We start from the raw sequence: 26,455 nt of genomic DNA, 5'->3' as shown, positions 1-26,455 counted from the left end.
ATAAAAATGAATTAAAATAAACAATAGGTCGCCACATGTGATGAGTGTGGGATCTGGCTGTATCTATGTAAATACCAGAGACTCAAAGCTATAAGATAACATGCTATTGTTATGAAAGAAAACGACAAAAAACATTAGGAGGGCGAGGGCGAGGTACGGTCCGCCCTCTCCCCCCTAGTCATACACACTGCTTGTAAGGAGTTTTATGAAATGCATTTTATCATTTTCACTGTTTACAATTCAAGACGCATCTCCTATGATAGCAAGCGAGAGAAAAAAAGAAGACAGTAGAGTACATTTGGTGTCATTGCTAAAAGATAAATAAAACAACCGACTGGTGAAATAAGAAGTCCTGTCTCTTTCGATTATTGTTATTATTTTTGTTTCACGTCTAAAGTAAACTTTATATCTTCTTTGTCGGGTGCATGGAAACATCATGGGCTCTACTTTCATCCATGCCTTACCCCTTATGCCTAGACGTCTTTGCCTTGTTTTACTATTTTTAAGAAAGAAGTTCAAATAGCTGATCTACAAGCTCAAAACGTGTCGATGTAAATTGGCTTTTTTGAAGAATTCTTAAAAAAAAATCAAAATAGTAAAACATTGGCAAAAGAAAGGATGGACGGAAATATCTAGCTCCATATGTCCAGAACTGTTACTTTTCAGTATTCGAATTCAAAGGCAGCAAAAGCAGCAGATCTACAAGCTCAAGCTTGAGGATCTGCTACTTTTTCTAGTTTTGTGTGATGCTGTGCTATGATCAAGTATGTTTAAGAAGAAAGACCAAAAGCTAAAATATGCCCAACAGCAACAATATACCATAGGCCAGTGTTTCTCAAACTATAGTAACTAAAGCTGTCAAATAAATGTAGTGGAGTAAAAGTATACAAAATTTGGATCCGAGATGTAGTGGATTAGAAGTAAAAGCATTGAACATTGGAAATACTCCAGTAAAGTACAAATACCTCAAAACCATACTTAACCATACTTGTACAGTACAGTACAGTACAGTACAGTACAGTACAGAGTGTCCATATTCTGAGAACTTTACCCAAAAATAGCAGATCTACAAGCGCTGCGAGGCGTTGTGAGCTTGTAGATCGGCTATTTTTTAGCAAAGGGCTTTGGTGTAGAGGGGAAATAAAGAGCAGACTAAGTACAGAGAGAAAGGTCAAGTTTATTAAGTATTGACAGCTCAAGTGGTCAAATAGCTGGAAAAAAAACCCCACAAATTGACATGAATCCAAAATACACTGATGATTGTGCTGTCAAACGATGAAACGATATGGAATCTATGAACAGATTGTGGGGGTCCCTGCTTCATCTCTCTCTCAACTAAGGAGTCCTTGGCTTGAAAACGTGGCATAGGATTTAAGTGGTACACAATTATACAAGGGGGTTCACACAACATACAGAGAAAGTGCTTCACGCATTGACCAGTGTATTGACACAGTGTTCATGATGATAACACTGTTAGAGTTGTGACGTATAGAGCTTACCCTCTGGTCAGTCAGAATCAGAAAGTGCTCTCGTGCGGCCGGCCATGGTATAATAACATCACTGGACCTTGCCATTGAATAGTGGCTGAAACAAACATGTGTCCAGGAGCATTCTACAAGCCTCTGCACGCACCAACAACATACCGCACGCCAGTGTGAGATGGCAGCCAGGGCAGTGTTTGTGTACAGTGTGTATGCATCTGTGTTTATATACTGTACTTGTGCTGCACAAACACGCTGCCACTCTCAGATCCCCACTTGAAGATATCCAACAATAGAAAAAAAGAAAAAAAAAATAGCTTAAAGCAGGGGTCTTCAACAGGGGGTCCTCAGAGTTACTACAGGGGGTCCTCCAAATCTTTGTGTGATAGAAACTTTTTTCTCCTTTTTTATATGAACCACTTGAACCCTAGCATCCATATTCTGAGAGCTTTAGCCAAAAATAGCAGATCTACAAGCTCACAACGCCTCGCAGCACGAGGCATTGTGAGCTTGTAGATCTGCTATTTTTGGCAAGGAGCTTTGGTGAAGAGGGGAAAAAGAGCAGACTAAGTACAAAAAAAAGTGAAAGGTCAAATGTATTAGGTATTGACAGTTCAGGTGGTTATATCTGAAAACACAAATTTACAGTACATGAATCCAAATGATTGTGCTGTCAAACAATGAAACTATATGATATGGAATCTATGGACTAAGGGATCCTTGGCCTGAAAACGTTGAAGACCCCTGGCTTAAAGGACAACTTTTTTTACAACAAGGGTTCATATTCTAGATTGTAATTAAAGAATATAAAAGATGAGTGTTAAATTGATTTCATTCACTTCTTTCTATATTGTTTTAGAGATTCTTATTTCATTGGTTGGAGGCATGCGTACAAGTGGCTAAATATGTCATTTTACACAGAATAAGCCCATTCCCAAGATGCAACTCAACCTTTCATGGTTGGATGTGACTTATGGGGGCTAGAAGTGTTACTGTAAATAGCAATAAAGAAACTGCTGGCTTATTGTGTCTAAAAATACATATTTAGCCATGTGTACGCATGCCCCACATTTTAGCACAGTAAACGCGATAAAACAATAGAACGAAGCAAATTAAAACATTTTAACACTTTCTTTTCTCTAATTACAATCTAAAATATGAACCCTTGTTTTAAAAAAACAAAGTTGTCCTTTAACCCACTGTTTCCCAAAAAGTGGGTCGGGACTATGGGTCACCAGTAAACATCCCTTTATTTTTTTGTCTCCTACATTTTTGTTTTTTAATTATAATTAAAAACATTTTTCAACTCTCCAAAAATTCACAATGTTTCATTAACTAAAAACAAATGCAATTATTATTTAAAAAAAAATCAAACTCAAAGTATTGATACTTTTACTTAAGTAAATTTGAGTTATTTTGCGACACAATGAACGGATTGAAAGTAAAATGACATTTCCACATGTCCTCCCAGACACATTATTATTATTTCTTTGGGGGGGTTTTTGTTTGTTGTGAGAGAGAAAAACGCGTGTGTGAGGGGCGAGGTCAGAGGGTTGATGGAGGAAACAGTTGGAGCTGTGAGATCAGTTTTGAGGGGTTTGTGTTTTTCTTTTGGGGAGGGCTGGGGTGGGGGGCGGATCTGAGCACTTTGAAGTAGAGTGTAGAGACAGTCAACATACACCATAGTGACTAATCTTCTTTACCAGCTGCCATCTGCTCCACGAGTCCACACACACGCACGCACGCACGCACGCACGCACGCACGCACGCACACACACACACACACACACACACACACACACACACACACACACACACACACACATACACACACAAAGGGTGTCTAACTTGAGTGAATAATGTTCATCAGCGATTGCATGATTACATGATTAAGCCTTAATTCTGGGGCTCAGTGGATCAGTGGATCCCATGGGTGGATCCTCTGTCCCGGCTGGCTGACGCGCCACGCGGGATTGCACAGATGGCAGGACAAGTTGAGGTTCCATCACATCTCTAGACAAACTCACTTTTCTTTGCTTAGAGCAGTGGTTCTCAACCTGTGGGTCGGGACCCCCAGGGGGGTCCCCAAATTATTTTGGGGGGTCCCCAGATGATTAACTTAATTTGCAATACATTGTTTTCTCACTCAACAGTAAACAAACCAACATAAAGTTTAAGTGGGTATCTGCACATTTCTAAAGTGACAAGTTAAGGACTTTTTAATACCTCTAAAATGACAAACATTGGCCAAATTGTCAAATATTAGAGGCATAAATTGTGAAAATAGCCGAACCCATGCCTCTAGTGCTCGTCAGGGTGGGGGGTCCCCAGTTAAAATAAGATTATTTTGGGGGTCCCGGACAGAAAAGGTTGAGAGGACGCGTGTGTGTGTGTGTGTCTGTGCGCGCTAGTGCAGTGCAGGTTCTCAAACTCTTTCATGTCAAGGACCCCAAAAATACAATATTTAGTTTTCAAAATTATTAATAATAATAATAAAAAGTCCAATATCTTTCAAAAATAGCAGTTCTACAAGCCCACAACGTGTCGCGATGTGACGTATTCTGCACTTGAAGATATATCGACTCCTCCTTAGCCCATTGCACTTGCCCTAGCCTTGAGGACATCAATCTGAGTTCCCAGAGGTAATTTCTTCCGCCACTAGGACATTGGCTTATTCAAAGGCTAAAATGCTTTCAGCCTTTTTCATGTCAAGGTCCATTATTTGTTTGGCATTTTAGCCATTGACCACCATTTGATGACCCAAAACATAGAATATTTTGTTATTGTTGGATATGATTTTGTCAACAATTCTATGCAGTATTGATGTGGTACCATAGGAGAGATAACACTAAGGCCGCAATCAGACACACGTGTGAGACATCTTCTCCGTATCGTTTGAGAATGAGGGGCGGAGGGGGAGGTCCAATCCATTTTCTATCTAAGTCACGTGGTTTCATGTCGTTACCGTGTCTCTTGCTCAACCGAAGGCTGTCTTTTGGCCAAGAGATTTGCAAAAAACCACGTGACCTTCATTGACAATGAATTGGACTCCCCCACCTCCCCTCATTCTCAGAAGATACGGACACGATAGCTCTCGCAACTGTTTGTAGCGTGCCTAACAGGCAAAATGTGCATCACGTTGAGAGTTATAGATCTATACGTGTCCATTTGGTTACCAACGCTATCATTTAACTGGGGACCACCTGGAACCCCCTCAAGGACCATACTGGTTGAAAACCACAATCCTACTATTTCTATGCATTTGATACCTCGTGTTTACCATAGTGTAAATCACTCTGGGTTAAGAGTGTCTGCTAATTGCCTAAATTGTAAATTGTAAAATCTTCTGTGTGTGTTTATGCCTGTGTGTGGCTGCAGGTGTGCTTGGCTGATTGAATGAGTGATTGCGTTTTGCAGGTTGTTGGAGGGAGCCGATTGGTAGATTGGTTCCAGGCCTCTGGAACCAATCAGTTCCCAGGAGTTTAAAAGGCCAGGTTTTCCCCATGCACACACAGCTCCAGTGGGCTTTCCACTCCAGGCAGACTGCCAGCCAACCTGCCACTTTGTAGCATGCTTGGAGCTGCTCAGTGTTTTCAACAGCTTGTAGTGTCTATTTTGAACCGGCTTTCTCTCCTGTGTTTTGATTAGGTGTTAGTGTGGTGTGAGTGATTTGTCTTTTGGTTTCTTTTGATTTGATTTAGGCTTTCAGCTCACCCTGAAGTCTATGGATTTGAATGAAAACAACCAAAAGTCTGAAAAGAGGAGTCCAATTTTTACATCACCATGGTTACCTCTAGGCCAGGTCGTAACCATAGCCAAAGTATGAAATATCGTCGTTGTCGGGTGAAAACCTTTTATGTCCAAAACCCTTTGTTTTGCATTTATCATTTAAAAAAAAAAAAAATTAGTGAAAACAGCCGATCTACAAGCACACAACGCCTCGCACCGAGAGGCGTTGTGTGCTTGTAGATCTGCTGTTTTCACTACTTTTGTGCGACGGCCTTGTATGATGAAGCAGGGCTTTACTTTGCGAAAGAACGTACACATTTGAAACTTGGAGATACGAGGTTTCCAGCCAACAACGACGATATGGTCGGTTGTATACAGATTTGACTTCAACTCAACCTGTAACCTTTATAATCTCAACCTGAACCTGTAATCCACACACACGTAAGTCAGTAAAGCCACTCAAAGAAAACAAAAAACTGGATAACTAATTCACACGTGTAGATCGACAGATCAGACACATTTCTGATTACTTCAAATGACAATTTACATGTGTATGTATGGATATTTTTTTTTACTCCAATGCAAATTTCAATGTAGCCTACCTACGTGTGTGTAGATCACATTTTACAAGTGCTCAAATCAAATCTAAAATTCTTGGTTTTTGCTACTTATCTTTCTTCGGAATGGGAGGAAATGGGTATCCATTCAGAACGGGTACACTATATTGTGTATTATTATTTTATGCTTTAACTATTGAAAAATAGCAGATATACAAGCTCACAGTGTGGCACCGAGTGCCACGCTGCGAGCTTGTAGATCTGCTATTTTTGAAAAATCGTGAAATTTTGAATCCTTCTAAGGTTTTTTGAAAAACCTATGTTTCTATGTCAGCAATCTGGCCAGCCATCGTCAAAGAAAAGGTCCTTTTCAATTAACTGGAGCTCAGTTAGTCTGTTCTTGAGAGACTACTATGTCAGTGGTTCTCAAACCTTTTCATATGAAGGACCCCCAAAATTATATTTATTTGGCCACGGTCCCCCATATCAAAATATTTCGTTCCAGGGACCACCCAGAGGCAAAATTTGAGTTACAAACGTTCGCTTTGAAAATACACATATTCAAAGATTTGCACACATTTTCACGACTTTTTCAAAAATAGCAGATCTACAAGCTCGCAGCGCGGCACTCGGTGCCGCGCTGTGAGCTTGTATATCTGCTATTTTTCACTGGTTAAAGCAGTCAATAATTTCTAGGCCTAAATGGGTTAAAAAAAAAAAACAGAATAAGTACATGAGACGCAGCCCTCGTCTCCCTGCCTGTGTGGAGTTGAGCCACGGATGAAAGAGGGGGAAATGACAAGTCAAGACAGCTTCCTTTGTCCCGCTTAAGCTTATTAATCCTGTTTCTCCTCCTAGGTTTGTGTGTGCGCGTGCGCCGTGCATGCATGTGTCCAGACAGCTATAAGCTCAATATGGGATGAAGGAATAGCAGGGGCTCAGGCTTGTCATAAACACGCACTGTGTTGTCATCTCCACCGGGCCGAAGGCAGCGGGGGCCAGAGATTATGTTTTCGCGCCTGTGTGTTTGTGCCTGTGGGTTTCGGTAACCCTAACCCTAACCAAAGGAAGTCACTCCCCAAATATCATTCAAATCTGTGTCATGGTCGTGCCATAACTGCCCACTTTATATTTCTGTAAAAAAAAATTAAGTGTTAGACTAAAAACGTCCTTGGTTACTGAAGCAACTCCCAATATAGGCAACAGCCTTTTCTGCAAACCGCAATTTAGAATTTAAAACACACTTTTTGCTGCTCCTCCTGCATATTTTTGTGTTTTTACTACACGCCAGTGTGAGATATGGCAGGGTGTGTTTGTGACTAGTGTGTATAAATGCTGACACGCATGTGGGAATGGTCTATTTCATCATTATTGTCATTTATTTGACCAAAAACAATACTGCAGAAACAACTTGTCTCATTGAGACAAGTTGTGCAAGTTGTCCATGTGCATGTAGGCATGTTTGGCATCTGATTGACCTGAAGTGTGTCATGTAATGAAGGAGGTGTGGCCGTCCTGGTCACAATGTGGGTTCCATTACCCAGCATGCCCCGGGGCACCAGGAAGTGTGTTACTATTCTTAGGTGTGTTATTACTTTAATATGGGAATGTGTTATGGAATTATGTTTTGTGACTTTGTGTTTAGTTGTCATGGTGTAATTTGGTGATTTATGATGTTTTTTGGGTGTAACACAATATTATTCCCTTTTCCGATTGGAGTTTAAATGGATGCACATGAGCAACATATTGTGATTTCCAAGCTTGAAATGGTCTTCCAGTGAGCACCATACTCCAGACTGTTACAGTATTATTGTTTAAAGCTGACTTTTGTGCCGGTTAAATGGGAGAATATGTACAGGTTAATGATAGATGAGATGGACTGAGATGATCCTGTTGATAAATGATCAACGTTCTGATAGCCAAACTCATGAAGAAATGTGTGTGCGGTCAGCTATGTCTCAAGACTGTATGGTTGGGCTGACCCAATTTGCGATTGAGTGCCAAATATCTTGGATTACTGAAGATTATTGAAGAGATTGCTGCAGCCAGCCAAATGAAGAACGGTCACAAAGTGGTGAGTCAACCTTTAGTTCCGTTATGGATGGGTGGTATTCTCTATACCAGTGTTTCTCAATCTTTTTTGGCTTGAGTAGCCTACTCCCTTTCCCTGATTTCTGAATCCAAGTACCCCCTATACCCGACAACATTTTGCTCATAAATAATGGTAGGTCTACAGTATATGATGCTATGATAAACCCCCATTTCAATAATATAAAACCACAAATAATTAATGGAGTGAAAGCATTTCAAACAGTGTTTCCTGAGTACTGAGCAGATTTATTTTCAACACCGTAGCCAAAACATTTCAGTCCAGTTTTCATGTCAATAACTAAAACTTTCAAGCAAATCCCAGGTGCCTGCCTGGTACTATTTAATTTGGGGTAGCAACTACCAGGCTCACACCAATGTCTCCATGTATCATCATTAAACATAACATATTTTTTCCCCTTCTTTAACTATGAATATTATCACACTCCATACATTTTCATGGCAGGATTGATCTTGACTGTATTCCTGTGGTGCTCTCTGCTCTGTGCTCAACTAATATAAGTGGTGTGTTCTACCGTGATACGCAATATACGTAGTGTGACCTGCAGACATGTCCAGGACATGTTGCGTAGCCAAGTGTACTGTAGCCAAAAAAAAAAAAAAAAACGTCTGAGAAAGTGTATCTGATACACAGGAGGAGGGCCAGGGCAGCAAGAATGTGGACTTCAATAGCTTAGTCTGAAGTGAAGATGTGTGGCTATTGTCTTTCTTGAGGTGATAATGGCAGCTGGTGAAGGAATTCACACATTAAACAATAGACCTGCCACACTGTAGGCCTATTCAAACTTCATTCCGTGAACACTCTAGACCAGGGGTTTTCAAACGTTTTTGACTCAGGGCACCCATGTAAATAACCTTTTCATCCACGGCACCCCTGAGTTACACTGTTATGTTTTAGATAATATAGACAATATTTACATCATATTGGAGAAATATCCGTTTCCATCAGAACTGACTGAAAAATAACGTTATACTTGACGTTTAACCAACCCCAGCATCACTATTCTGGGGGGAAGGTTCACCAAAAATAGCCGACCTACAAGCTCACAAGGCGTCACAACGTGACACGTTTTTGAGCTTGTGGATCTGCTATTTTTGGTGAAGAGAGTTGTCGTAGATGGAAAAAGAACTCAAGTACAGTGCAAATCAGGTCTGTTTTACGAAGCATAGTGAAGTGATATTGATGAATTCCAAATATTATAAAATTATCTTGCGGCACCACTGGACTGGCATCACGGCACCCCAGGGTGCCCCGTCACCCACTTTGAAAACCCCTGCACTAGACTACGTGCTTGTGCGCATGCCGTGTGTGTGGGAGCGAGGGAATAATTATAGATGCCATCCAAAAAAATATAGAACACATCACTGACTAATATAATTAACCACTTAAACCCTATACTTGGTTGAGAGGAGTCCCGTAGGGCTATATACTAGTGACCTTTATCCTTTTTTTCTGCATGACATATTTTTGCTGAAGATAGCCGATCTACGCATCAACGCATACTTTTAGTTTGAGGCTAATGTTCCCCCCCAGAATGGAATTATATACTGGGGTTCAAGTGGGTTCACTGGGTTCAGCTTGTCAACTATATCCATTTGAAATGTTCTGGCAGAAAACATGTACTTGGTAAATATCTGCACTTCATGACAGCATTACATTCACAGCAGTACAAAATAAAAACATATGAGTGCCTAGGCATGATGTAGCCTACACAAATTGACTGCATTGTGGTTGGTAAAGGGCAGGCCAGGTTAATTAATCAACACCTGTCAATTTGGCTGCCCTATGCGTGTGTGCAGCTCACTGATGGAAGTTTTACATGGCTGTGCATTAGTTTGTGAATTTTCCGCGTGACTGTGTGCTCTATCTATTTCCACAGCCAACAGCTGTTTTGTGTTAGTCCAGCTGCATGTGGCTGCATCCATCTCTGGTAGAAGTGTGGGTCATATTTCAGGAATTAATTGTGTGAACAGCTTTCTTCCATGGAATACCATTGGACCATTGTTACGGTCAACTCTTGCACCTTTGCACAACTGCAGACTGAATCACAATGTGTGGACATGCAGTATCGTCACCGACGGACGGAAACATTTGTACAGTACCTCCATTATGTCCATTTTTTATGTTTCCCAGTAAATGAATTCCCCACTTTGTCGTTCAAGAGTGTCGCAAAAAGCAGTGAAAATAGCAGACAGACAAAAGTTAAATTTAAAGTGTTCAAGTGTGTTTGTGTGATGATAAGTATTAAAAAGAGCTTGAATTACTACATTGGACCCATTGAAACACAGGTTCTTTTTTCCATTTCCTGACAAGTAACAGTTTTGGACAGCGATGATAGTATGTGATATGTTAAATAGGACACCACCCCGGTATTGATTATCTAGCCCCCAATGTGTGCTGTTGATTGTAATTGATTTTATTTAAAAAATCATGCAAATCAGTACACAGTATCTCTATAGTCATGTGATCAAGACAGATTTGTCTGCTATTTCATATTCTATCCTAATTGGCTAACATTGGCTTCCAAAGTTTGCAGGATTGGTCAGTTTCTAACAAAATGCATCAAATCATGAACAATTTCCGTGAAACTTTGCATGCACATTCCCACTAGGTTAATGAAGAAATGCCACCCTTTTCACATTGGCCTATTATAGCGCCACCAGCAGGTCGACTTTTGCAAAACACATTTTTGGAACACAATGCCTCAAATCATTCATGCAGCGTCCGATTGCCGTGCAAGGCCCAAGAAGACATGGCACCCTTTTCACATTGGCCTTATACCGCCGCCAGGAGGCCACAATAACCTACCTGACCTGTGCTCGGAAGAGCACTGCTTCTAGTTATTTTTCAAATACAGTATAGAGATTGTACCTATAGGGCCGAGACAGGGTTCAGAGTCCTGCACGCTCGATAGGAGCATATCTAAGAATATCTTTACGTCTAAGTTTAGACGTCTAAAAATACGTCCATTTCTAGACAGTTTTAGACCAATTTTAGACGTGTGCTCAGTGGGGACCTACTGTAGCTAGGGGATAACTATTTTGAGAAGTCATACCTGTATGTCCTGTGTCTAAAAGGGATGTTTAGCGCCCAGTGCCGCCCACTCAACAGCGTTACATAATACACCATCGCTTCTTCGTTTGAAACAAAGCAGACAGGAAGAACACATGACCGCATCTCTCTGATATGCAGCCGAATCCCGTGTGCTAATCCTCTGATAGCGTACCCCCTTTTATCGTGTTTTTTAACACATTGTGAATGAAATCAGCTCCATATTTTACTGCGTATATGTGTCAAGAATCTATACGTACATAATGTCTATTTTGCCTGTGTTTATACAGTGTTGTCATAGTAGATAAGCATTCCCGTATTGTCTACACAGTGACTACACAGCCTGTCAGACCAAATTAAATGCGTTCGGTGAATTCACTCGTGTGCACAATCATATCCACCTTGGGCTGCTTTTTCAGGGTTGACTGACTACAGATCGGAATTAGGTAACCATGTTAGTGGGGCTTAAATTGATTGCACTGTGTGTTTATGCAAGACCCCAAAGACCTCGTAACATACTTCATATGAGAATGAATGCCGTCGATTTATGGCGCGCAATCCATCCATGAACAATCCCATTGACGAGCACATTTTGAGCCCGCCCGCCACTGACTGGCATTTTTTCAGTCTTAGAGCGCAAATCGTTTTTTAACAGATTATCGAAACAACTTTTCATTTTAAATACCTTTTTAAATACAGTAAAGTACAGCATAAATAAATACATGGACCATGAAGTCCAGTAGTGCTGCAATAGATAACCAACTGGCATCTATGTCGTTATATATAAGATGTGTTCGACGGGTTGTAGATCAGCTATTTTCTAGGCTAGTAGTTGTTAACCAGTGGTTAACAACAATGTGTCCCACCTACCCGACACTGGAAAAGTTTTCATTATAAGCTTATTAGCTTTAATTATGGTAAGGCCGTCTACACTCCAATTCATTCCCTATGTAAGTCATATGGTTTCATGCCTCTAGCATGCCTCTTGGCTTAAATCAAGCTTGCTTTAAGCCAAGAGGCATGCTAGAGGCATGAAACCATGTGACTTCCATAGGGAATGAATTGGACGACACCCTCCCCCCCTCATCCCCCAAGGAGAAGCACATGGAGAGGTGCCTCAACTTTGTGAACGAGGCCTAACAAATTAAACAAATGTACGTATGTGGAAAAGACTCAATACGGTATAGAAGTCAACATTTGAACATTTGAGGAACCATATCGTCACTGTCGGGCAGAAACCTCGTATCTCTAAGTATCAAATTTGAATGTTTTTTCGCGAAGTAAAGCCCTGCTTCATCAGACAAGGCCGTCGCACAAAAGTAGTGAAAACAGCCTATCTACAAGCTCACAACGCCTCGCGGTGCGAGGCGTTGTGTGCTTGTAGATCGGCTGTTTTCACTAGTTTAGTTGATTTTTTTAAAAATGATAAAAAATAACGGTTTTGAACATACAAGGTATATCCACCCGACAACGACGATATACTATAGTATTTTATCCCATTTTGTGTCATTCCTCCTCACCGGTAATGAAGATCGCGTTTGTACGTAAGTGGCTTGTGAGGACAGTTTAGGGAGGATCACCATGTGGCCTCTGCTACATGATGATTACAGAATGACTCAAGCAAACATCCTGGCGCGGCGAAAAACACAGACCTCACCATTCCAACGTACATGTCTGTGGTCGGGCTCTCGCCTGTCTCATGTCCCTCAGCACAGACACAATACACTCACAACAAGCCTGCAAACCGCAATGATGCAGGCAGGCCAAATTTCCTGTGTCTTCTCCCTCTCTCTGCCTCTTCTCATTTCCTTCTCTGGTACAACAACCCCAGAGTTTCTTCTTCTTCGTTCGAAAAGAGAGTATGTTTTCTGGAAGAAGCCTCAAGCGCACGCACGCACGCATGCACGCACGCACGCACGCACGCACACACACACACACACTCACGTCAGTAATGAGGCTAGCAGAGGTTTGTCAAACTCCGAGGGGCCATATTGTTATGAATGTACGTAACTGTTAGAGTATGCTTGGCAACGCTGTTATATCGTTTACCATACTGGTGGGCTGTCTTTTGCAGAAAAATAACATCAACCGTGTTTGCTCTCTTCTCTTCTCTTCTCTTCTCTTCTCTTCTCTTCTCTTCTCTGTGAGCTGGTATGCTGTCACGTCGCTGTGTGCTTGCGAAGACCTTAATTATGTCAGCTAGCAGTCTGCTTGCGTGGGACAGGATTTATGAGTGCATATTAAACACCGCATGATGACTAAAGGGTTGTACTGCAGGCACTTTGAATACACTGAATTACCACCTTTTCACTCATGTTGATGATTCCAGCCTTCCCTGATGCCAGTTGGCCTAGAGTCAAAGCTGACAATGTTTTCTTTCTTTTTTCTCTCTCTCTGCCATTCTCTCCTTGGCCTCTTGGGCACGTGTCTCTCTTTATCTTTCTGTTTCCTGCACACCAAGAACCGAAAAAGACAGGATTTGCTGTCCAATGCTTAATTCATAGCCTATAGCCTGTCACACGGTGGTGTTGGGTGCCAACAATAGCCTATCGTCCTCCGTCATGCACTGGGATCAATTCACCTTTTATTTGCCGAGCTGCATATCCGGTACCATTTAAACCCTCTATAATTGGTAAAAGGTACTTATAATATACGTACTTGATAGTCTTTTTTTCACTCTCTACCAAATCTCTCTTTGGTCACAATAATCGTGATATGAAATGTTGATGATATCGTCCCATCCCTAGTTAGAGACCTGTAACGGTGCATTTTGGACCCCTGGTGGGCCCCTGGACCAGGCGTTTGAGAAACTGTGTGCTATAGGTAGGCTATTTTCGGTGCGTTGGGCACCGTCCTGCGGCGAAGCATAAATCAGGCTTGAGTGTGAAACAGAGCAGAAGCAAAAGCAGGGATAGAGGGAGGGAGAGAGAGAGAGAGAGAGAGAGAGGGAGAGAGAGATGATGAGGGGCCAGCTGGGATGGATCAGTCTTTCCTCGCCTTCACAGGTTCCCATGCACGCGTCCGACTTTCCACAGCCTGGGATCATCTGCAAGGCATCAACGGTGTCACATCTGAGTTAATACACAGGGCCCTCTCTCTCTCTCTCTCGCTCTCTCTCTCTCTCTCTCTCTCTCTCTCTCTCTCTCTCTCTCTCTCTCTCTCTCTCTCTCTCTCTCTAGTTTGCTGGCAGCAGCGACCACCTTTACTTCACTCTTCAAAACACTTCCAGTAAACTGTTTATGAAACCGCGCTTGTTGCCATGGTTTCCATTCCAGTGTGTTGTGTTTTGCAGGCGTGTTGTGTTTTGCACGGTGTAATCCTATAGCCACCGGTTTACCTTTTTAAGTGACGAGAAGAACATTTTAGGGGTTAACATGTTACTTAATTCTTAAAACCAGAATGCTGAATGAAAAAAATAAAGAACACGTAAGTTGTTCTTGCTCATTACAGTCACATCCGGGTATAACGTCACTCCAGGAGTCGCTGGGTACACGGAGGCTCCCATCCAGCCCGGTGGCGTCAGTTCAGCAAAAGCTAGGGTATGGCAAAGATGGGAGTCCTCATGGATAAGAGGCATTACATTTTGTATAACACGGTTATATTGTGAAAGCCTCGTGCTGCGAGGCGTTGTGAGCATGTAGATCGGCTATTTTCACAATGTCTGAAAAAAAAAAAAAACAGAATTTTGGCAGTTTTTTACCCAGGTTTCTACAGTTTCTCGGGCTGGATATGGCAGCCTGGAACGGTTGTTCAAGTGCAGCTAAACTTGGCATGTTAGTAAATGTGCCACAATTAACAATAATGCATTGCACCTGTGCAGCTGACCTGCGGAACCTGTGAATATACCATTTTGCATTTGTAGTTATTTTACTGTAATTTAACAACATAATAACCAGCGTAGATAGACAAAGAGACATTCATGGATTTGTATTTAAAAGTAACTTTTATTTTCCCCCCTGGACCCAGGGTATGGCAGCTGCATACCCCTGCCATACCCAATTGACGCCTCTGATCCAGCCACAAGTTGGTGGTTTAGTTACATGCAATTCTGTTGGACGTCACTGCGTGTGAGTCATGTGTGTCTTATTATTATGTGTTGAGCCTGCATCTGTGTTCAATGCGAGAAGAAGAAGGAAAAAACTTGTATCCTATAAGCCATAGCCTGAAGCTAAAGATTTCCCCCAATATTCAATTGAAAATCTCTGCTTTGTTTACATTACTGTAACCGTGTGTTTGCTTGTCCTTATAGGGATGGGTTGTATAATATGATTGATGCACATGTTTTTTTTCTCTCTGGCACTTTTAGTAGAGGATTATATCTTACGCGATTTACCACCAAGTGCTGCTGCTATTACGGTAAATCACAGTATAAGAGCATGGACATTAAAGATGGACTGGCTCTGCAGCTCGGCTCGAAAGGCCTGACTTGAATTGCTGCATCCCGTGTGGCCGCGAGGCACGTTTTGTGAGAGACAGTGGTGGAAAGATATTCCTTACTTAAAGTAGGACTGCCATCTAAAGGGGTACTGTCACTTTAAAAAGTAATCTTAAAATATTAGTTAATATGTTTATGATGTCATTGTGAGAATGCGCGATTATAAGCCAATCAAATTAATTGAATGTACTTAGACTCTGCTGGTCAGCTGTTGTTGGGGGGCGAGGGGCAGATTACACTGTGACATGAGTTTCAGACAATTTCAGACCGTTTTCAGAGAGACCACGTGACCTACTGTATCATTATAATTTCGGGCGTGTCAGCGGGCCTTTAAGTAAAAGTATCAATACTAGATAGATCCACAAGCTCACAACGTGTCGAATGGCGACACGTTGTGACCTTGTAGATCGGCTATTTCCAAACAACTTTTACAGAAAAACAAGCCCAAAGTCGCTTACATGGCAACACCGGCCTGGGCTGCAGACATGCATGCGTTGAAGAGCAACACAGGTAAATATTGAATCAAGCAACTTAAAAACTGCCCCGGGTGATCCCAAAAGCCTGATTAGATAAATAAAAAGAGTGAAATATCCCTTTAGGGCAAACTGATAGTGATTCTGGTGACGGTGACCCCATGGCCTTTGCTCTAGCACCACCTATAGGCCAAAATGTCCACTTGTTTTCTATTTGAACAAATTCACTGCCTGGTATTAATTCATTCATTCATCCGCCACTGCCAGGATTTTTCATTGTTTTTACCTTATTTTCGACGGCATCAGGAACACAACGTGTGTGTAGTGTGTACCCGGAAAATAAAAATTATAACTGCGATCATCCGTGCGTGCTTTAGATATGGTCCGTAGAAAAACACTTTTGACCAAAAACACAATCTGGGAGATAAATCGGAGATACATGAGTTCTTCTGAAAATCATTACATTTCCGGATGATGTCATCTCCCGATGGATCATGGAATTTGAGTCTTTGCATCACTCCTGGCTGCAGGAGATCACTGTCTATCACTTTCCATTGAAAAGACCCTCGGCGAGTCGGCGCTCAACAGCTGGATTTGATCAAACGTAAATATACTGTACATCCTCCTCTGTGAATATATTAAAGGCACTTTGTAGCTTTTTCTTCATAATAGTATTGTATTTTCCAAAGACGCAGCTGTTTAAACTATGTAAAAATTAGGAGAAAGTAACCCAAAATGGCATACTGTGGTGGCTAGGTTGGCTGATCTGTAGATGAGCTTTGTAAGCTGGCAATAAATATAGTTCATTGTGCACTGCAGTCATCACTGTCAGGTGTCCGTTAAAAGAATACATGCCACACCCGAATTCCCCCTCTCAGTCACTTGCATGGAATGGAAAGGGTGCTTATATACTGCCCATTGGGAACAATGCAAGTCCAGAACAATGCCCCACTCTGTTAAGCAATACCAGAGCTCCCTGAGTTCCCTGGATTATGCACATACACAGTATAGAACAGTGGTTCTCAAACTTTGAAGGTCTCCCCTTAACTTTGACAGTGTACAAATGGAACCAAATGGACCCGTTAGGGTTCATTTGGTTCCATTTGTACGCTGTCAAAGTTACAGACTTGTAAGGGTCAATTTAGACCTCCATAAAGAAACCTAGAGAGTCCCTGAAATCCACTTTGAGAATCACTGGTATAGAAGATTTCTCTATGTCTGTCTGTGTCCCATTCATACCCATATATGGAGTTCTGTGTCAGGCATGCCCAAATATGGAGTCTAGGCCAGTCTATGACATATCTATGACATCATTTCAATGACATCGGAATATGGAAATTTGCGGTTCTATCGATAATTTTGGGAGATCCTCTTATCGGACCGACTTCCCACCGGGCACATCACGCCCTCGGGTCGTCACCAACACGCACGCCAAGTTTGAAGTCGGTTGGGCCTCATATATGGGCATGCCCATATATGGGCATATATGTCATCAGTACAGTATATAGTAAGTTTGAAGTCGATCGCACGGACGGCTCTCAAGATACCTTTACTTTCCGGCCCATTAAGTATATTTTGATGCCAGTATTTTTGTCATTTTACTCAAGTAAATCTTGATTACCGGACCTTCACTTGTAACAGCTGCACTGCATTATTGATACTTTCACTACAGTGAAACATCTGAGCACATTGTCCACTACTGATGGTGTAAACATGGTCACGGGAAGGATGATTCATAAGGACGTGTGAAGTTTGGAGAATTAACAGCCTTTGGACTTTTGGAAACCGTTTCCCCGTTTTCTGGATTTGCAACATTTTCCCAGTGGAAGTTGAGCGCATTCAGCTGTTGCTGATCATCTCGGATTGGAAATTGGTAGTTGTTGAACTGAAAACTTTATGTAGGTTGTGGTTCTGTCATACCAATGGCTTCTATAAATCCAAAGAACGTTTCATTACTAAAGTAGCAGCCGCCACACACACACTTTACCCCCCCTTTTTTTAAACGGAGATAATAAAGGCTTGTGCCACATGCACATTAGTCGACGCCATTAAATACAAATATATTTAATAGGGATGGGACGATACACAATATTATCGTTTATCGTGATATAAAACACTCACGATAATCGTATTGTGGAGATTTAATATATTGTGATATTGTCCTCCGTCATGCACTGGGATCAATTAACCTTTTATTTGCCGAGCTGCATATCCGGTACCACTTAAACCCTCTATTCACGTTATTCCTGGCCCCGCCCCCGGCTTCCTGTTCACATCCTGAAAGAAAATAAAAAACATCATTTGGTTTCCTGTGTCCTTGCATTAAAGTGTCAGTAGAGGCGCTCTGGGCTCTTGGCTCTGAATGAACCGGTGTTGCCATGTCTGCTTATAATAAGCAATTTGTGTAGTTGTTTATTGGGCTTACTTTCTAATATTTTTTAAACCAGTGGTTCCCAAATCTTTTCATATCAAGGACCCCAGTGTAACATATTTGTCCACAGTTGCAGACCCCCATCTGAAAATATGTGGTGCCAGGGACCTCCACACAGATTTATGTTGTTAAAATCTTTCAAAAATATTCAAATTTCTTTTTTTCCCCTCAATATTTTTTTAAATAGCAAATATACAAGCTCACAATTTGTGCGCTTGCTGATCTGCTATTTTCAATTGTAAATGTAAAGTAGTATAGCCTAGTTGCTTCTGTTGGGCTTATTTCTTTGGCAAAATCTGGCAACAGACAATTCCGTGTCACTTCCTTACTTGGGAGGAAGTGAAAAGATGTTTTTTTTAAGCACACACCCTCTGTAAAAGAAAATGGCAGCCTCCATAGAATGGCCAGGAATATCGTGAATAAGGAAGCTAAATAACACTCTGGTTTAAACTAATTTAGGCCTAGAATTATTAAATGCTTTAACTATTGAAAAATAGCAGATATACAAGCTCACAGCGCGGCACCGCGCGCTGCGAGCTTGTAGATCTGCTATTTTAGAAAAATCTTGAAAATGTGTGCAAACTTTTCAAAGCAAACTTTTGTAACTCAAATCTTTGTTTCTGGGGGGTCCCTGGAACAATATATTTTGAGATGGGGGTCTGTGGCCAAATACCTGTAATTTTGGGGGTCCTTGACGTGAAAAAGTCGGGTTAAAGATCGGGTCAAAGATATTCAAAGACTTGCACACGTTTTCAAGACTTGCACACGTTTTCAAAAATAGCAGATCTACAAGCTCGCAGCGCGGCACAGAGTGTGAGCTTGTATATCTGCTATTTTTCAATAGTTAAAGCATAAAATAAATGGTTAAAGTGGTTCAAATCTAACGCGACTCGGTCGCGTTCCATTTATTTGAGGTTTAATGTCCCCATTTAACCACGCCACATATGAACGGAAAACCGTGGGAAACTGTTATAGGCGTCACATGTGTTTTGATCCAATAAACTCAAATCACATTTCACACCGCTCGACTATTTAGGGAAACAAAGAGCCTGATTGGTTTAATTTCCCGAAGCCTCGATCTCTCCCTCGGGCGCAGCTAGGATGGAGAGCCCTGCGTCATTGTTCACGTAGTCAGAACTGACGTCAGAACCGCCAATCACTATGGCTTTGAACAACAAACTGCGAAAATAACCATGTGGTCTTGTGTTGTCGTGTTGTCTGAATAGAGTCTTTTGTGTAACATTTAGAATATAGAGGGCTGTATTCAAAGTCTAGAATGCTTTCTTTTTTTAAAACCTCAATTACGTTTTAGAGGTACCGTTTTTTTTCCCACCCCCATTCCCTGATTTCTATGTAATAACATTATAGGCAGAAAAAAGGGGGAAAAAAGGGAAAAGTAGGCCTACCTCTAAAGAACTGGAGAGATGGCGAGACCCCTGTTAATTGAACAAACACTTAGCAATTATTATTACTAGAAGCTGGGCCGCCCGAAGGGCGGCCCAGCGTCTAGTCGGCGACCTGGCCAACTCGGAACAATGTAAATAGGGAATGAATGTCCCGCCCTTTAGGACCCGTTTTGACCATCTGTCTGCCTGTGTCCATTTATGCCCATATATGGAGATATCTGTATCTGTCTGTCTGTCTGTCGGCGTCCATTTTATGTCCATATATGGAGATCACTGCAGTTATAGTTCTGGGTCCATTTTATGCCCATATATGGAGATATCTGTCTATCTGCGTCCATTTTATGCCCATATATGGAGTATCTGTCTGTGCCTCCAACTGTGTTGCAAACACAGTGCCGGTTCCCCCTTTAATGCAAACCTCATTATACCTGTTGTCATAGGACCCGTTTTGAACATCTGTTTGCCTGTGTCCATTTATGCCCATATATGGAGATATCTGTATCTGTCTGTCTGCGTCCATTTTATGCCCATATATGGAGATCTTTGACCATCTGTTTGCCTCTGTCCATTTATGTCCATATATGGAGATATCTGTCTGTCTGCAATCCATTTTATGCCCATATATGGGGGCATTCATTTTATGCCCATATATGGAGAACGCGCGTGCCGGTGGGACGAACGGTTCTCGAGATACGCGGATTACACACAGAGATTTTTTGTTGACTCATGTGGCGTACGTGATGTCAGAGCCTTTTATGAAGTGATGTCACAATGAGTCAGAGCTTACGCCGATTTCCTCCGGAACAGCCTGATGTCAACAATCAGCTCCGCATAAGGAGATTCCGAACGTTTTGCGCCGTTTCGGAAAGAACGCGCGTCGGGTCGGGTCGAGGCTGGGCACTGCACTCCGCGCCGCGGCGGAGAACGTGCGTGCCGAATCTGAAGCCGGTGGGACGAACGGTTCTCGAGATACGCGGATTACATACACGCAGACAGACACGCAGAGACTTCTCGCATTTATAGATAGATGAGAATATAGAGCTTTAACTTTAAGGGTTTAATGCATTTATTATGTTGAGAATGGCCTTTGTGTATGAAATGTGCTATACTTTTTCTTTCTTAACCTGTGGGCCAGTGGGGGGTTCCCAAATTATTATTATTTTTTTGGGGGGGGGGGGTCCCCAGATGATTAACTTAATGTTGCAACATTGTTTTCTCACTCAACAGTAAACAAACCAACATAAAATGTAAGTGTATAGAAGGTATCTGCACATTTCTAAAGTGACAATTTAAGGACTTTTTAATACCTCTATAGAGGCAGAAATTGTGAAAATAGCAGATCTACATGCAACGCCTCACGTTGCGAGGCGTTGTGAGCATGTAGATCTGCTATTTTCACAATAGGACCGTGTTATACAAAATGTAATGCCTCAACTGTTAGTGTTTGTCAGGGTGGGGGGGTCCCCAGTTAGAATATGATTATTTTGGAGGTCGCGGCTAGAAAATGTTGAGAACCACTGCAGTAAAGTATACTGTAGGCCTACATGTAAACATTACATGTGTTGTGTAGATTGTTGAAAAATAGGATCAATTACAGTAAGTCTACTCAAAGTAATGTTCTGTGCATTTGTGTAACAGCACACTTTTAATATGCATGTTTATTAACCTTTTTTTATGATTTCACAACAGGTTCTCACCCCTATTGCGTCATACAACTGACGCGATCTTAAATACCGAATGCTTCTCACCATAGACGCGGACGGATTGCCTAATGTCTCAAGGGTTAGACGCATTGGGTGGTCTAAGAAGAAAGAAAAAAAAGTAGTTCCTGATGCGGGATTCGATACCGCTCTGAAGGCTTCTTGGTTTACCAGCCACCCGTCGCTACCGTTCACGCCACTATAAACGACAGAGCGGTGCCGTCTCAGGCGCCGATGACCCCCGTGAGTCGCCACCGAGGCGAGCGATAGCGACCCGAGTTGCCGCGACGAGCGGTGGGAACGGCGCATGAGCCGACTCAGCCGCGTTACCGAATTACGTGCCGTTATGGACAGAATAGTAAATCTTGACCAGGGGACTGCTTCCGCCTCCGAATGTGGCTCAAAGAAGGGACTACGTTATCATTCCACGTTTTGTCAAAGATAAAAGCACAAAAAAAAGGAACTTCCCAGTCACTCTGGTTAGCTCAGTCGGTAGAGCGTGGAGATACAAATCCAGGGACCGGGGTTCGATTCCCCGTGACGGCCGTCAGTGAAAAATATTCCAGTAAACACATGTCGGCGCATGTGTACTAAGACTCTGTCTCGTCCAAAAACTCTCCGTCTCCGTCGCACCCTAGACGCAATAGTCACTCCCAAAACTTCACAGGGGTGAAGCAAAGGAAAGAAAGACACGGCGTCGGGAGGGTGAAGCAAAGGGAGTGAGAATGGGTTGGATTTCACCATTTCACCATCTTAAACCCCATCAAAACTGGTAAAGCATCTGCATGTGTCATTTTAGATACTGTGATCAATTTGGTTACCAACTCTCCACCATTTATAGCTGGTGGACCACCTGGAATCCCTTTAAAGGACCACCGGTGGTCCCCGGACCACGGGTTGAAAACCAAAGGGTTAAAGGCTTTGTTTTACTTTTAACTTTTGTGTTTTCTACCAAACACCTCCTCCTTCCTCACACACATTTGTATTTCTGACGGTGAATATTATTGTTGGAATGGAATAACACACACCAGAAAGTACAAGCACCAACACATCAACAAGGAGCCCGTATCGTGTAAGACACGTCGAGCTCGGAACATCTTCCCTGCTGCACAGTCTGTAGATGAATCAGCATGTTTGACCTTATCTATTTTTGGACCAGGGCCGTGCAGAGAATGTTAGAGAGGCAGAGAGGCTGACATTTATAAAAGGGCCTTTTGGTGAAAACATCGAAAATAGCAGACCTCCAAGCTCACAACGCGTCGCAGCGCGATGCGTTGACGGACGCCACACTGAACTAAGCATAATCAAGTCAATACTGGAGATGTGGCATGGAGGCATGGACTTCTACACAGAGAGGGCAAGTCTTTCAACATAAGATGCTGCATTCAAGTTCAGGAGAGTTTGGAAAAGGCAATTCTCTTGAATGCTGCATGTATGGCATGGAAAGAGGGCGTTTGCATTTCTTTCACCATAGTAAAAACTGCATTCTACCACTTTTTGTGCTCACATGTTCAGATACTGGATTCTGATTAGCTTAAAACAGTGGTAAATCAGTCAACAACCTTGAGTTGGCTCATGGACCCCACCCACTGTTGTGTTGCAGTTGTATAACTAAATAACCTTGCAAGTCACAACTGTGTTTTCTTTCATTTATATGGTAGAAGTGGTGGAAAAACAATTTACCATTCGAGGGTCGTTGGTTGTTGGCTGATTTACCACTGTTTCAGGGTTGTTTGGCACTCTTTTTCGCCTCGTGCCACAACCCTGAAACAGTGGTAAATCAGCCAACAACCCACTCCCTCTCATGGTAAATGGCTTACAGTACTTCATGGTCTGGAGAGGGCACTTTTTTTTACAAATGGATAAAAGGGCAGGGGCTCAAGCCCCCTTTGATGTCTATGTGTGCACGTGCCTGTTTTGGACCATGTCGTGCTCTTTATAATTATAATAATAATTCACCAAAAAGGGGCGATGCTGAGGACATTCAGTATAGGTCAGTGCTTTTAAAATCCACATGGTTGCTATATAGTCTTCAGTGCAGCTGAGTGCACGCACGCACACACATGCGCGCGCGCACACAAATCAATAATTGTTTGACATGCACTATGGATTAGGTGTACTGTGCCACATAATGCAGGTGATTGCCTCAGTTGAATGAACACGCTCACCCTCCCCTCCTCCGCTTTCTCCTCCTTTAACTGAAAACAATTGAGTCAGCTTCACTACAAAGCTGTTTATCTATACAGTGTTCTGTCTCTAAGCCTGTGCTCGTCCTTCTTGACTAATGATTTAAAATTGGCGTAAACAAAACGTTTTGTGGTAGTGGCAAAAATGTGTTAAATGTTTAATGAAGAAAACTGTGGTTTTCCTGTGCGCTTGTGTGTGTGAGCCCACAGAGAGGTATATGTTTGAGTCTATATTGAGTATAGTCATAATACTATAGGACTCTGTGGATGAGAGAATGTCATTATTTCAGACATAGGTAGAAAATCTGGAAACCCTTTAGGTTACAGGCCATATGCTAGTAGTTAAGGCAGTGTTGTATGCTATTTTTAGAAGTTGGGGGACGGCACCAGTTGTTGAATAGAATAGAGAAAGATTCTGCCTGCCTACATCCATTTTCTCCTCAATGGGTTGGTCAGTTAATCTGGAAATGCACATGGATATTGACCGTTGACTGACTGAAGCAGATTTTCCACCTTCCCCAAATTTAAGCAGTTTAGTAGCATAATATTTGGCAATGTAGTTGGGGTTCTGTGTAATGGATTCTGTGGTCACAAATCGGTCCAGGGGATTGGGGGGGTGGGGGCTTCGGCTTCACCATCCAATTCACCCCTGGTTAGAGGTGACTGTATTCTGTACTGTATTTCTGGTTCCCTTCCTCAGTTGACCCTCTCCTTGCATTTTTTTTTACCAAGATGTTAACACAGGATTTTAAATGAACGCGTTCATCCATTTTTGACCATATATTAGAGTGAGTATAGAAAGAAAATACTCTAGACATTTAGTGAAAGATATGAGTCCTGCAAATAAAAATACAAAAAAGGGGTCAAAGATTTACTAAAATCTCTGCTGCCTTTCTCATCGTTGTATTTATTAATTACGACTAGGCCGCAGTTAACTATGAAAACCGGCACATCTTGTCCCTGTATCTCTGTAGGTCACGCCTGACACTGTGGTTCCCTTTAGTTTAGGACGAGGTCGCATGTCGCCTGAGGCGTCTTACTAGTATGTTTGACGCTGGTTGAGCACTCCTCACATCTCCCTTCTGTTTGTTGTAGTGTGAATGCACACTTGAGCTCTAAACTACAAATTATTTGGGCCATTCAATGACACTATAAATCAGGGTAATAAGGCAGAGAAGTGAAGGCTGCATGGTAGCGTATTTATATAAGTCTAAAGCCTTATTCATACCTTATTGTATTGACTGAAGTGTGCTGAAGCTTGCAGATGCAACACATTGTGAGCTTGTACATCTGTTGCTATTTTCTTGTAGGTTGGCTCCTCCTGTCTGTGTGTTGAAATGTCCTTGAGCAAGACACTGAACCCCCAACTGCTGCAGCAGGTTGGTGGTGCCTTGCATGGTTTATTAGTATTATTAGTATTATTTATTTGTATTCTTTTTTTACCCAGGGTAGTCTAAGCTGAGAACAAGTGCTCATTTTCAGCAATACCCTACACACGCAAGCAAGCACGCACGCACGCGCACACACACACACACACACACACACACACACAATGTACAGACAGACTGACAGACACAATGTACAGTAATGCACTTTGTAAAGCGCGTTGAAGAAACGGCGCTATATAAATGCACCACTTACCATTTATTCACTATAATTACAGCTGATGTACAGGACAAGAGAGGACAGAACGGAGCAATAATAACAAGACTTCAAAATAGAAACATTCAACAGTCTGCACAGCTGGAAACAAGAAATGACTTTTTCTATACACAAAGAGGGAGCAAAAAAATACAAGCCGTGTTTTTGGGCAGCGCACACACACAGACAATGTCAGGAACCACTCCAGGACTCGCGCTCAGGGGCGTCACACTGGGGGGGAAAGTGGGACTGAGTTACTAGGGCCCAAGGTGGAGGGGGCCTTAATTATTATATACTTTAGCTATTGAAAAATAGCAGATATACAAGCTCACAGCGCGGCACCGAGTGCCGCGCTGTGAGCTTGTAGATCTGCTATTTTTTGAAAAGATGTGAAAATGGTTGCAAATCTTTGAATATATGTACTTTTTAAGCGAAAAACTAAACTAAAATTTTGCTTCTGGGGGGTCCCTGGAACTAAATGTTTTGAGATGGGGGTCCGTGGCCAAATACATATCATTTTGGGGGTCCTTCACATGAAAAAAAAAAAAAAAAAACCTTAGAAGGATTCAGAAGACATTTATAGAATCGTGTCAAAAATATTCAAAGACGTGCACACATTTTCACGTTTTTTCAAAAATAACAGATCTACAAGCTTGTATATCTGCTATTTTTCACTGGTTAAAGCACAAAATAATGCACAATAATGCGTTCCCATTCATGGGGCGGGCCCACAGTGAATCCTTGTACCCAGGGCCCAGAATTTGGTGTGACACCCCTGCTCGCGCTGCACGATTCTTAGAACCACATCTGGACAAAACCTCCTCCCCCACCGATACAAAAACCTCCTTCGCCCCAAAAGAGAAATATTTGTAAGATGCGCGCCAGCGAGAATCAATCTTTACTCGATTGTGTAAAATCTATCTTCCATCCCTAAGAATGTTGGTGACTGATGGTTTTGGACAGACTTGAGGGGCTTTGAACAGAGTCCAACTTGGCAGGCAATCAGCATTGTGTCATTGCTTTAAGGTCAGTGTGCCCTGAGAGGGCTTAATGCAACACTGACTGGACCTGGCTGTGACCTGATTATTGCAGGAGACCAAAGGTCAGGAAACTAGGGCTTGAAAGTGTTGACGTTTTGATTTAGTTTTAGTCATTGTCTTTTGAATAAAGGTTTTAGTCACATTTTAGTCATCTGAAAAGTTTTTGTTAAATATCATATGATTTTAGCCGACTAAATCTACAGTTGATTTTGTCG

The 26,455-nt window shown here is 42.1% G+C and overlaps 1 long non-coding RNA gene across 1 annotated transcript in view; it reads right to left on the bottom strand.

Annotated features, from left to right (window-relative positions):
- The window catches only part of LOC308299483, a 711,129-nt gene that overhangs the window by 380,067 nt on the left and 304,607 nt on the right, over positions 1 to 26,455 (bottom strand). The window lies entirely within an intron of this gene.

This window comes from Nannobrachium achirus (assembly GCF_963921795.1).
Source record: "Nannobrachium achirus genome assembly, chromosome: 15".
Classification (NCBI taxonomy): domain Eukaryota; kingdom Metazoa; phylum Chordata; class Actinopteri; order Myctophiformes; family Myctophidae; genus Nannobrachium; species Nannobrachium achirus.
Note: the sequence above shows the minus strand (reverse complement) of the source record. Positions and strands in the feature narration are given on the sequence as shown.